This window comes from Plecotus auritus, assembly GCF_963455305.1.
Source record: "Plecotus auritus genome assembly, chromosome: 6".
Lineage (NCBI taxonomy): Eukaryota > Metazoa > Chordata > Mammalia > Chiroptera > Vespertilionidae > Plecotus > Plecotus auritus.
Genome location: NC_137773.1, coordinates 6,214,435 through 6,226,123, shown reverse-complemented (window position 1 = coordinate 6,226,123; position 11,689 = coordinate 6,214,435).

Here is an 11,689-nt window from a genome sequence, read left to right as displayed (position 1 = left end):
AAAGGATGAACTAAAAATACATATTTAAAAAACACACAACACTATTTAAAGGCGTTGGAAATCCACTGACATGACCAGACCTAGAGGCAACAGAGTCAGGGAGCAGGAATCGTGACGAGATGAGCGGGATTCTGAAGCCCCCTTTTCCCAGGGGGCATCTGTGGACTCGGGGTCCAGGGAAAGAAGATGGGAATGCAGACTTTCCTGGCAGAGCTCACTCCCGGGGTCAGAGGCACCGACCGAGGTTTTGTAAGTCTCGCAGGTCTGGAAAGATAAACTTAGAGATGAAAGGGACCAAGATTCCTACGAGAAGGAGGAATCTGAGCTTGGCACTCATTTTCCCCTCAAGATATTTGTCAAATTCTGAAGCTAAACAGAAAGCGTTTTTGAAAAGCACAGTTTCAGCAACCTCACAGTGCTGAGGAGACCAGGACGGGGTTCAGGCTCAGCCAGGGGGAGGCGGGCCCAGGAGACACCAATCTCTCCATTGGAAGTCCTGGAGGACTGTGCCCTGTGGGCAGGAGAAGACTAGTTATATGGAGACTTCCCAAAACTGCAACCCAGCCTCAGCTCAGCTCAGTCCAATTAGAGGAAGGTGAGCCCCCCGCCCCCCGTCTTCCTGGTACAGAAAAAGGTGAACAAACCTTCCCCGGAGGAAGATCCCATCATCTGGAGACTTACAAGATTTCATACACGTTGTCTGATATTCCATCAAAAACTATCGCCCGGCCGACTTGGCTCAGTGGTTGAGCATCAATCTATGAACCAGGAGGTCACGGTTCAATTCCTGGTCAGGGCACATGCCCGGATTGTGGGCTCGATCCCTGGTGTGGGGCATGCAGGAGACAGCCCATCAATGATTCTCTCTCATCATGGATGTTTCTCTCTCTCTCTCTCTCCCCCCGCCTTTTCCTCTCTGAAATTAATAAAAATATGTTTTTAAAAAATATATTAGGCATTCCAAAAGACAAGCCCATATGACTAGAAAAAAGGTGGGGGGTGGGGGGACAGACAATAGAAATAATTATCTGAGCCAATAAATCTGCCTTTTCGCTTAAGCCACCTGGAGGTGGGTTTCTATCACTCAGGATCGAAAAGTTCCTAACGACTTCATTCCAGGGCTTTTCCTGTCCTCTCCAGCCCATTAACATCACAGCAGCCGAGGCAGAACTTGTACCAGTTGCTCTCGTTCTTTATCCAGGTTTGAACTCGAATATTTTATTTTTTTAATATATTTTTATTGATTTCAGAGAGAGGAAGGGAGAGGGAGAGAGAGAAACATTAATGATGAGAGAGAATCATTGACTGACTGCCCCCGACTGGGGATTGAGTCCACAACCCGGGCATATGCCCGAACCAGGAATTGATCCCTGACCTCCTGGTTCACGGATTGACGCTCAACCACTGAGCCACAGCAGCCGGGTGGAGCCTGAATATTTTAGACCTAAAGGTTTCGATAACAAAAATCACCATACATGTACGTTCTCTGTCTTTCAGCAGCAATAGCAATAGCAGCTAGTACTTTGTATGGAACTATCTAGTTACAAAATACTTCACATACATCACCAATACTCAAGGTCATACGGTGTACTTGAGGTAAAACATCATTTCTCTATGCGTAGATGATTAACCTGAGTATGTCTTGGCTACAGATGAAGAAGTTGAAGATTAGAGAGATTAAATGATCTGCCCCAGGTCACACAGAAGTCAGTGGCTCATGGTGTCTTGAAGCCAGGCTTCCCGATTCCACTGAACAGTGGATCCAGGAGCCCTGGGTTCTGGTCCCAGCTCTAGCATTCACTGGCTCTGTAACCCAGGGACAGCAGCTCACCTCTCTGTGCCGCAGCATATTCACTGCCCCTCCGTACTTATTGCCCTGGACCCTTCCTGACATCCGTCACAACGTATCTAGTCTATTTTCCTGGCTTTTAGAGCAAAAGGATTTTACTATGAGGTCTCTGGATGCCCATTTCGGTGGATTCATTAACACCAGGGAATTGTAAATAAATTTCGCATGGATGTGCACTCTGTGAGGGCACATGAGAGCCTTATGACCCCCCAAATTTAAGAATCCCTTCTGAGAGCATGCTAGCTGAGCAGCCACACATGGCGTGCCTTCACAGTTTCCGCCCCTCTCTGGCTGGATTTGCATTTGAACATGAACTTGCAATGCCTAACCCAAGGCAATGATACACGCCCAAAACTGTAGGCATCAGGGCAGGGTCAGCTCAGAGGGCAGGGCAGGATGGGGAGTTTTTGCTTCCTTCAATAAAAACAGCGCTCAGGATTAAGCGGACAGCAATTACAACTGTTATTTCCATTTTGTTTGGTCTTCATTAATAATTCTGCCTTTAAAAAGGGAACAGAAGTAATGATCCCCCATTGTACAGTTTCCAAGAACTTAAAAGAAGAGTTCAGGTTCAACAGTCAGTATCTGGTCCAGGGGTGGGCAAACTTTTTGACTCGAGGGCCACAATGGGTTCTTAAACTGGACCGGAGGGCCGGAACAAAAGCATGGATGGAGTGTTTGTGTGAACTAATATAAATTCAAAGTAAAGGAGCGGAGGGGAGAGCAAGAGAACCGGATAGAACAGCCGGATCCGGCCCACGGGCCATAGTTTGCCCACGGCTGATCTGGTCCGAGGCAGAGCCAGGACGTGAGATTGAGAGTTTCTAAAACAGGACGGCTGGCCCTGTGGGCTCTCTATTCCTGCCGGGGGTGGGATCAGTGCAGTAAGGAAGGAGGCCGGTGTCCTTCGAACATTTCTTCCTCCTCCCCCCTTCCTATCTTCTAAAGCCCAGACTCAATAAATAGTCTACCCAGCGCCCCTCTAGGACACCACTCCCAAGGCATAGAGGGACAGCAAAAGCAGCCGAGATCCCTAGCGTGGTGTTAACAAATCACATCTTCTTACTAGCACCCTGTCCCCTCACTCCCATGCGTGTTTCTGGGCGTGCTGAGCACTACAAACCAAGTGCAGCTGGTCTCGAGCTGACGGCCAGGACTCACACACACACACACACACACACACACACACACACACACACACACACACTCGTGTTTAGAGGACGCCTGCTGCCAACTTCTTGCCTGGCAAACCAGAAACATTTCAGTGGTTTATAAATATGATCCCAGTCCGTCTTGGACTTCTCAGGTTCAAGCCCATCTGTGTCAGGTGCTCGGAGGGCTCCGAGTCCCTTTCCGTCCACACCCACACTCTACCCCAACAAAGCCGTCCACGTCCCATGAGGCACCGCGCTCCCCAGCACCAAACATCTGAACCGGACAGTCCACAGGCCCCATCGGTCATGTCAGTCTGTTCTTTTTTTTCTCCTGTGTGATGGAAATGTTATTTTTTCCACTCATATACCAACCACCTCTCACCCCTCCCAAATCAGCCCGTTGGAAAAGATTTATTTTGCTTTGCCGTGGCATAATTTAATATCAGACAAGTGCATCTCTGGTGCAGACAGTACATTCCTGGGACATACATTCGAGATTCTGATTGATCAGCATTACAAATCTATCACGTGGTCCTGGCCGACGTGGAACTGGCACCCCGACATCATGTTTCTGTCCTTCGGGCCTTGCCAGTGGCGGCGAAGATTGCCAGGGGGCTTTTCTCCACAATACATTAGGATTTCAGAAATAGTTGGCAGTGCCTTAAAAGAAGCCTGTTTTTTAACATGAGATAATGTATGTTTTCTTTCTACTTACTTGGAGAAGGTCGGATTGGGCGCCACCCAAGTTCACTTTTAAATCATTTTTCTGCACGCTAGACGCAGCTTTTGAAGTCGTCTGCCCCAGCCCACAGGGAAGCCAGAGCCCTGGCCTCTACCCGTGGCCCCACTGTGTGCCTGGCAGCCCATAACAGGAAGTGTGTCAGAGCTGGGTGGGCACGGGGTGGGTGGAGCGGGCCCACGGGGCTCGGTTCCACCAAACGGAAAATCCTCTGACGTGTCCTCAGTGTATGTGTCTGGAGCCCGAGCAGGTCAGATGTCACCCTTGCCTCCAAGTCTCAACACCCCTTTGTGTCTGCCCCGCTGGCCTTCAGACGGAGCGCATGGCGCAACAGCTTTGTTTCAAAGCGCAGGCCACAGGAAATGGCATCTGAAGGGCCTGGCGTGGAGGGTATTTTTATACCGTTCACTTTTTCCTTTTTCTTTTCATCTGTTTTCTGCATTTTTTCAGTTTGCTTTTTCTTCTTGATTTATTGTTGTATTATTCTATTTTTAAACCAAGACATACTTTCCCATCAGACTCTTTAATGTAACTCATATGAAAACTAGAGCTGGGTGGACCTCAGACAGGGCAGGGGCTGCATCCAGGCGGAGCGGACCTTCCCAAAGAGCAGATGCTTATCAGAGTCCACATCTCACGAGACGGCCTCAGCTCCGAGCCAGCGAGACCAGGGCTGAGACCCCTGCTCGCCTGGAGGCCTGGGCTGAGTCTCTTTACTAGTAATGCCCTGGGTTCAGTCTGCATAAAAGACTTTGCTTCTGTCAAGATTAAAGAAATAGTTTGTCAAACAAACGGTGGGTGCTCAGCAAAGAGGTAGCTGGTCTTAGGATCCCAAGAGCTGTTCCAAATGCCCATTCAGACTGAAGTCGACCTTCCAGCAGTCACCTTTCATTTCCACGTATGTGCCTTCTCTGTCTCCCTCTTTGCTCTGCTCCGATCGGAGAGACTGTGAAAAGTAAGGGCCACACACCACGTGGCCTCTCCGGAGCCACAAGGAAACGCCACCCTGGGAGAGCAGCTGCGGCAGATGGAACAGCTGGGACAAAGGGCTGGAATGACAATGATCTTGGCACGGTCAAAAAACTGTGGATGGGGAAGAGAGGGATCCAAGATAGGGACGTAGGGATGTAGAGGGAAATGAGACCAGGTCAGTTTTGTATAAACCAGGGTAAAGATTTTAAATCTTTTTTTTTTCTTTTTATATTTTGGTGAAAGAAAAATTTTAATACCACTACAATAATACAATGTTAACAAAAATTGGCCAGGTACTGAGGTTAAGATTTTAAATCTTAGTCCCCAGAATGGTAAGGGCATGGAGGGCACTGAGCAAGCTAGTGTGACATGACCTCACTTACGTTCATTCGCTGGGCTGACCCTCAGCTTGTTCGCCTGTAATTACCTAGAACTCCGGTGGGAAGGAGGATTTAATGAGCCCACGTGTGTGGAGTGCGCAGTACAAAGCCTGAAATACATTCACTCTACATATCTGTTCACCATAAGTATGATCTTAATTCTGCGTCCTCACTTACTCGGCAGGGCCCAGAGCAAAATAAGCATCTACCTAGTCACTAGGTGGTTCAGAATGGGAATAATGATGGTCAAAGAAATTGTCATGTTATAGAAAATCATAGGGTTCTTTGGATTCAGATGCCAGTCTCCCATCTTTAAAGGCTCCCCTCCTTTGCTAAGAGAGGGAAAGTGATATGTATCCTGCGAGACTGTTGTGAGCTAATACATGTAACATGTAACATACATGTGTGTGGCTTCTGGACGGGGTGCAGTGGCGACTGAAGCATAGTTCAGATTTCTCAAAATCCCATATAATAACAGGCAATGAAATTAAATAGCAAAATCCAAAGCCTATACATAACGTTTAAAACCAAACTAAGTAAAATTGAATGCCCACAGATCCTGAAGCACCAGGAGCCATACGCCCTGCGTGTTACTGACATCTCTGAGAGGGAACGTCAGAGAAAGCAACAAGGCATCTGATACCCTGAATACAGAGAACCCCAAAATAGCCAAGAGGCACTCATGAAGAAGTGCAACAGGCCAATTTGAAAATGGCAGCGGAAACGGGGAGGGTTTTGCTGAGTCCAATAGGGGATGCATGCTAAAGGCCTGAAGAGATGGGTACAGGTTAGTTCCTGCGAACTCTCAAAATGGACCCACAGGCTCCTTTCCAGGTCAGGGTTCCACACCGAGGAGAAAGTTCTGGAAGTGTGATAAAAATTAAACAGGACAAGGAAAACAGAGACAAAGGGATGAAAAACTAAAGATAAAGTCCGAGAGAAAAACAGACCAGGAAATATCAAAAAGCAAGATGCTATATTTTTTAACTTACCATGAAAGTAACAGAAGAAAGGAGTGTAAAGTTACAAAAGCTTCATAAACCAATTTTCTTCCTGGACGTTTAGGGAAATCAAATTAACAGAAAAAGTATCAAGAATAAGTCCTATACAAAGTTACTGTAAAAAAAAGGGGGGGATTAAAGAATGGAATAATATTCCTACAGATAATGAGAACACATCAGAAAAAATTTTTTAAAGAGATAAAATTTCTATATTATTTCAAAATAAGTAGAAGTTATTAACAACATAGAGCAAAATTTTAGAACCTCAGAAATGAAATGACAGAATTCAAGACAGAATTAAAAATAAAAGAAGAATCATTTTATAAATGAAGACTAAACTGGAGGAAATACAAGTGCAGACAATACAACAAATAATGCCTTAAGAAAAATATAATATGAAAAATTAAAAATTTTTAAATAAAAATATACATATTTTTATTGTTGAAAGTATTGTAGATGTCCCTTTCTTTTCCCCCACTGACCCCCTCTACCGTCCCCCAGGACTACCACACTATTGTCTGTGCCCATGGGTTAAACATATAAGTTCTTTGGTTAAAGATAAAAGCAATTTGAAAGTTACAAATACTGAACATACACAAAGAAGAACCAACATATGCATAAAAGAATTCCCAGCAGGAAATCCAAGCAAGAGAACAAAACAAATACTAAAATCTATGTTTCAAGAATATTTCCTAAACTAAAAAGATTTGAAACTGCCTATTGAATGAGGACACTATGTACCTAAGAATTTATTGACGCAACATGACCAATACCAAGTCATACTTTAGTAAAAGTATTTAACTTTAAAGAAAAGAAAACACCCTTTGGGCATCTGGGGGTGGGGGGCGGGAAAGCCCATGACTTATAAGGGAAAGAAAATGTGATTGCAGACTATTTGATGTTAGTGCTTTATATCAAAAGAAAGAAATAGTAAGTCAAGGATTTTATATCCAGCAAAATTAACCTCAGATATAAGGGACACAAACTGTTGTCAACTCAATGAATGAGAATATTGTAGAATCTATAAGAGAACAAGCTTCAGACAATAAAAACACCTGATGGGACAAATTATGTTTCAATCTAACACTAAATGAGAGTTAGGAGGCAGGGAGAGATTATAGTAGGAAATGGTTCTTTGTTCTGACAATGTAGATATAGTACAATCATTCTTTAAATGAGGAAAAAAATGGATCTAGTATATGAGAAAAATAACTATGTTCAGTAATCTCAATCAGTGGTGGTAGCATTCACATTGCATTTTGAGATTGCTATATGTATACAGTGGGGCAAAGCAAGTGAGTAATTACGATATATTTTAATTTTACCATCTCCTGTATCCTCAAGGACCAGAATTCTCCATGTGGAAGAAAGCAGATTCAGATATAACATAAAAGATGTTAATTAAAATCTCCAAAGTACTTAATTTGTATTAGAAATACCAGTATAAACACAAAAGATGTTTGTACATAATGCCTGGCAAACAGGTGCTCAATAAAGAGCTGAAGGGATGGATAATTGTTTCTTTGGTGTGTTTACCCAGCACAGCGAAGCATCTTGCTTATTCCCAGAGCACCTCCCATTCAGAATCCCTATGCTTTCTGGCTTCTGGATTTTAACTATGCTGATGACACAAACTGTCTTCTTTCTTTTTCTCCAAATCCACCCACACTGCTTTCTTAGGGAGGGCTCCCTGATTAGCCCAGAGCACCTGCAGTCCTCTCTCCTCTAAACCCCAAATTTCAGCCGTATTTCAGCCGGTTGGCTTTCATATGGTACCAAAGCCATCCCCACCTCCTTCCTGCACAGAAATCAAGCTGTGTAACCTGGCTCCCAGGGTCCAGCATGATCTGACCCCTCAATCCTCAGCTGTGTTGATTTCCCACAGCCAGTTCCTCAGATGCACCATGCACTCTTCCATTCGGTCTGCCTGAGGTTGCCCATGTGGTCCCTCTGCCTGGATCGCCCTCCCACTCCATTCTCTACTAGTGAGTTCCTTGAAGGGTTATCTCCTCTAGAGGCCTTCCCTGGAGTCCCTCTCCATAGATCTCAGGCGGAGGTACTCCTCTGTGGTCCCCGGTATCTCTCACAGAACTTACGCTATAGTGCAGCGGTCGGCAAACGGCGGCTCTGTTGACTAATGAGTTTGCCGACCACTGCCTTAGGGAAAAACACTTAAAAAAACATTTTAATAATGTGCTAATGTCTTTAACCCGAAGTCAAAACTTCTGGATAAGGGTAATGCCTTACAGCAGTGGTCGGCAAACTCATTAGTCAACAGAGCGGCAAACCTCGGCTTGCAAGCCGCATGTGGCTTGCGAGCCGCAGTTTGCCGACCACTGCTATAGTGTGATGGTCTGACTACAGGACTACCTCCCATGGCAGACTCAGTTTGTCTCTGAATCCCCTCGTGCCCAACAAAGTACTCCCAAGCCTCCATCTCCCAGTCCCCCACAAGTATCCTTCTCTACCATCCTCTTTTGAGACAGGATGAGACTCTGCCAGGGTGACGCTCCCCTTGGCTCAGCCAGTTTAATAAACTATGTCCCTGGTGGTCTCTGTATGGACTTCAGCAGAGCCTAGGGCAGTGTTTGGCACTGACAGGTACCTGGAAAAATATTTGTGGAAAGGAGCAAAGAATTAATCGGAGGGAGAGGAGGGATGAAGGGAGGGATGATAAAAGCAGATTGAGTATTGTGGATCGATAATGAATAAGTTGGCATTTGATTGCTATTGATGATTTCAAAAGGGCATAGAGAACAGTAGTTTGGGTCGACCCATATATATTTACCGAACTTTACCTTGGAGACAGCCAACCTCTCCCAGCTTAATCTGTTAGTTCCAAGGCAGAAAAATTAACTTGCTTATCCTGAAAAGAAGTGAAAATTTATCCCCCAAAGTCCTATTTTTCATTTATCCATTCAGACACACACACACACTCCCTTCTCGCCCTTGGTAGTGTACAGTTTCTGACTTTTTAAAAAAAAAAAAAAAATGGTTGTTCCTTTCTGTTTAAAAAACTGGATTAGCTATTCAGGGAATACTAGCCCTTTCCTCGGACTCAAAAAAATATTTTATCCATTAAAATCTAACCAGGGTGTAGTAACCATAAAATCCAGCCACTCTCTTAGGAAGACGGATATCCTCAAAGATTTATGTCTGGCCGTCTCAAAGAAAATGTGTAAGATGGAGTTTTCTCAGAGACTTCCTGGCTGCTCTCCACCCCACACATAATTTCTGTTTGTATAAACCTCAGATCAAAACTCGGGAAGGGTTAAGGGAAACCTTCCTGAACCACAGGTTATGTCTGCTCACCATCCTCGGTTGACCGTTTGGAATGAATTAACCAGTCCCCAACCAGCCCACAACTGGTTCTTGGATGAAATGAACCACCTCTCCAGTCCAAATGGTCAAACCCTTTGGGGTCGCAGATTCGATCCAGACTTGGGGCGAGGGTATGGTCAAAGTCATCTGCACATCCCTGTAATTGTGGTGAAAGATAATGAAAACACACCACATTATTAGTCTCCAGGATATGGCGGAGACCATTGGAAACATCAGAATTCGGGAAGGGGTGGAGAAGGGGGTGTGACTATTTTGAATGAACCTGAAAGAAAATACTTCCCAAACCTTCTTTCAGAAGACGATTTCGGTTCCAATTTTTCATAAGGTTGGAAAAAGTTAAGTAAACGAGAACTATAGACACTTGTTTATAGAAGGTTTTTCTCTTTAATTGCTGTTTTTGTTTCATGAAAGAAAAGTCCCATAAAATAGAAGCTCATTTCTGGTTCAGGGAGGCGGCGAGACTCCTGAGGACGCCACCAAAGGGCGGACTTGACCCTGGCCCGCCGAGGAGTCCCGGAGACGTGAACGTCGATATATTTCCACGGCGAGGCGTGCGACTTTCCCACCCTACACCCTACGGGTCTCTCCATACATTTGAGACAGTTTTTAAAACCTGAACTGTGGGACCATCTGGTTGCTGGCAAGCATTCCAGACAAGTGGTTTTCTAAGAAGCCAAGTTCTGGTTTGACTCTTTGATTGGAAAAGTATCTATTTCAATAAGGGTGATAGGCCCCTGGATGCATTCTCACCAAAAAAAAAAAAAAAAAAACCAACCCGAAACCAATACTTGAAATGCCAGCAGCGAGTTGTAGGGAATTCTTTTGGTTTGCCTTCAAGGACACAAAACATCCCAAAGGTCTTCTCTTTGGCACAGAGGGGCCTGGCGCGGAGAACCGGCCCAGGGTGTGTGCAGAAACAGTCAGACGTGGAAGTCAACAGACCCGGGTTCAAATCCTGGCTTTCCCACCAGCAAGCCCGTCTGACCTGAGGCCAATTCACTCCTCCTGAGTCTGACTTTCCTCATCTGTAAAATGGGGTCACGAACCTCAGTTCAGGGAGGTGGTGGGGGCTCAGAGGGATGATATTTTGGGGATTCCCACCAACCACACCTGGTACACAGTAGGGGCTTGTAAGGATGGGTTTCATAGCCACCATCCTAGTAGCATGATGGAGGCGCACAACCTCTCCAAGGCCATGGAATTCCCCCCGCCGGGACCTCTGTCTGGGGCCTTCAAAGAAGGCGGAGGTCCTGATCTGCTCTCATTAATCCAATCAACAGACCATCTCAGGACATGGGGCTGGCACAGGGCCCCAGACTGGAGGGATTCTAAAGATAGAGGGGGTTTCTCTCTCATCACTGATGTTTCTATCTCTCTCCTTCTCCCTTCCTCTCTGAAATCAATTTTAAAAAGGTAAAAAAAAAGAAAAAAAAAAAGAGGCCGGCCGGTGTGGTTCAGTGGTTGAGCATCGACCTATGAACCAGGAGGTTACGGTTCAATTCCCAGTCAGGGCACATGCCCGGGGTTGCAGGCTTGACACCCAGTGTGGGAAGTACAGGAGGCAACTGATCAATGATTCTCTCTCATCATTGATGTTTCTCTCTCCCTCTTTCTTCCTGTCTGAAATCGATATTTAAAAAAGGTCAAAAAATAAATAAAGTTAGAGGAGGCATTTCATCTACACTCGAGCTAGTGCCCGACAAGGCAGACAGGAAAGTCCACAGGAAGCCTTTGCTAATAACCAAAGCGTTATTCGAAATCAACGTGGAGAGTGAGCTACACCAAGCCGCGTACCTGCAGGGCCAGCCAGGTGGCCTGACCGTGTCCAGCGGATGCAGGGGAGCCGGGCCTGTCTGCAGGCGGCCACCAGCACCAGGCAAGTGTCCTCAGCAGGAACCCGGGTCAGCGCGGCCAGATTTCTCATTCCTCAGGCAAAGCCAGAAATCTGCATTTGTATGTAGAGCCTCTGAATTTTTAAATATTGACCGTTTTAAAAAATTTAAACATCTGTCTGCTGGCCGCAAAGATTCCTATGGCTGGAGGGTTCCACCCAGGAGGTGGGGCTCACGCCACACCTTGATGTGAGGGTAGAATTCAGATTTACCTTTTTGGGTATTTACCGGGTGAATGCCTCTTAGGAGGTGGTGTGGCTTGGTGGTTATGGACTTGGTGTCTGATTCCTCGTGTGCAAAATAAGAAAGGTGGCATCTATTCAGAGAGCGGTAGTGAGGATGGAGGGAGGTCAAGTTCAT